We start from the raw sequence: 2,500 nt of genomic DNA, 5'->3' as shown, positions 1-2,500 counted from the left end.
CATGTTACCCAGAGAATGCGTAGTCTTGTTGTCACGTTGTAACGCAAGATGTATTACGCGGTTCTTAATGTAACAGAACTGCATGAAGAGGTTGTCTGAGGAGGGGATTAGAAGCCTATAATGTGTTTGCAGTTAGGAATGTGCCAGTTGATAGAGTAGCTTTCATCGGAATTCCTCGTCGAGACCAAAGCGCTTCTCTCCCGAAGCTGATGTTGATTCATTATTGGCCCCTGTAGGTTTCTCTTTGAAGGCAAAAGTTGCCCCGCTTTGTTAACGCAGGGCATTCATTAAGGGACGTGTAACTTCGCTGGATTTATCAAGGGTTGCATTATTTAAGTAGAGTTATTGTCGAGTTATTAATGGACGCGGTATACGGATGGATTTATTAAGGGAAGGGTCACATATATCGATTAATCAATGGGCATTGCATATGAGGACCCATTATATAGGTGTGCATCGTAAAGACCGTGTGAGGGGCTGAGTTACGGAATCGATGCGATTCACAGGCGGCTGTGCCACACTTGTGGGTGTTCGAAAAATTTGCGACAGGTATTTTTCGCAGGACTTTCTGGCAGCGCCAGGTTGAGATTGAAAGTTCCATCTCTCGCTCTCCCCTTTTTCTCCCATTAATTCATCAGTAGTGATGAACTGATATTGAATTTTGTCCAGTCAGAGATGAACGCGTAGAAATAGGGAGAGCGAAAGTAATCTGCGAAATTAGAAAGACGAAGACAACTCGAATTTTGTTTCCAGACTTTCTGCACGGTCATATTTATTCTTAAAGCTCGAGTGTGATCAGATTATTTTCTTGACGCTCGAACGAGTCATTTTCCTGGAGCTTGGGCCAGATAGCATCCCTTTTTCGTCATGCTTGGGCTTGAAAGAATTAGTCTTCATGATGGTTGGACCTATTACAGTCATTTTCCTTTAGTCACTTTTCTTGAGCTTGACAGAATCTTTCTTTCTTGAAACCTGAGCTTGATAGATTTTCTTGAAACTGTTGCGTGCTAGAATTTGTTCAAGCTTGGACTTTGTTGGGCAACTTTTTTCTTAAGGACTGTGCATGATAGGGGTCATCACTTACCTTTTTTCAGCCATTTCACCTCATCATGGAAACATGTCTGAAGCTTTGTATAGGTAAGGATTACTCTTAATTACTCCATGTATCTCCGTGGTAGTTTTATAGGAAGAAAAGTAAATAGGAGAGAGAGAGAGAGAGAGAGAGAGATCCCGCTTTTGGTCTTCATAACACTAGAAGAAGTATCAAACGCGAGTGTCCTGGGGATTAGTGCGGCGTTTGAAGAGAATAAAAGTTGAATTGATGATTCAGTTAACAGAATAGATTGGGTATCAGCCGGCCGAGTTAGCAAGGCATTTGAATGCAATAGCCTTTGCGGCCACTGTCAAGAGACACACCTAATTGTATCTGTTTAATTTAGCGGCCCGTTTAATGCAAACCGTTACACACAAAAAAATTCTCTCTCTCTCTCTCTCTCTCTCTCTCTCTCTCTCTCTCTCTCTCTCTCTCTCTCTGTGCGTCTTTGACCTTTGCCTTTGTAATGCCAGCTTAATTGATCCGTCGCTCCATCTCTCTCTCTCATTTGCCATTCTCATCATCAAAATTATTCCTTCCGAAACTCACACCCTGCCTTGGATAAGCTATTATGCAACAAACTTATGCATCTGAACTGTATTTTTTAAGGTGGGCGAAAGAGCAAGAAGCTTTACGCATGTAGAACATGTTTTCTCTTTGTACCTTTTTCTTCAGCTGCTCACTAACCAGTGTTCCCGTGATGATGTTGGAAATGAACCTCATTACCAGAAACATTAGGATGATCAGAAATAATAATAAAGAGAAGACACTTTGCGTGAAATTCATCCAGCATTGTTTATAAGCGTTATAAAACACTGATGTTTTTGTTTTTATTTACTTTTGTATGAGGATAGTTTAAGAATTGAGATGGTGTAGTAATTGCAGATATACATATATATATGTGCGTGTGTGTGTATGTATGTATATATGTATATGTATGTATATGTATATATACATACATACATACATGTATATATACATACATACATACATACATATATATATATATATATATATATATATATATATATATATATATATATATATATATATATATATATATATATATATACCAGAATTTGAAGGTAGTGATGACAGAATTCCGTACACCTTTAAGTGCTGTCCTTGAACATGCTGGGATATGATTTTTAACCTAACTTGAAATTCTTAAATTCGAATTGAAGTTGGAAGCAAGAAATCCTAAAATATTTTCCACATTTTTTGCGTTGGGTAGATGTTTTTACTCTAAACTCTTTGTTGTGCTTGTAAAGATGGAAATAAGCTATGCTACATTTTCTTGAAGGATATACACTTGGGAAGTTTCTATCTTATTTTACTTGAAGATTTAAGATCAACACCAAGGAATGTGTTCAGATAATAATAATATTAATAACAATAATAGTAATA

The 2,500-nt window shown here is 37.6% G+C and overlaps 1 protein-coding gene across 5 annotated transcripts in view; it reads left to right on the top strand.

Moving 5' to 3' along the window:
* LOC136831376 (uncharacterized) overlaps positions 1-2,500 on the top strand; it is a 1,849,518-nt gene that overhangs the window by 1,553,837 nt on the left and 293,181 nt on the right. The gene's annotated exons all lie outside the window — the stretch shown is intronic.

Source organism: Macrobrachium rosenbergii, chromosome 48, assembly GCF_040412425.1.
Source record: "Macrobrachium rosenbergii isolate ZJJX-2024 chromosome 48, ASM4041242v1, whole genome shotgun sequence".
Taxonomy (NCBI): Eukaryota; Metazoa; Arthropoda; class Malacostraca; order Decapoda; family Palaemonidae; genus Macrobrachium; species Macrobrachium rosenbergii.
This window is presented reverse-complemented; position numbering and strand designations above follow the sequence as displayed.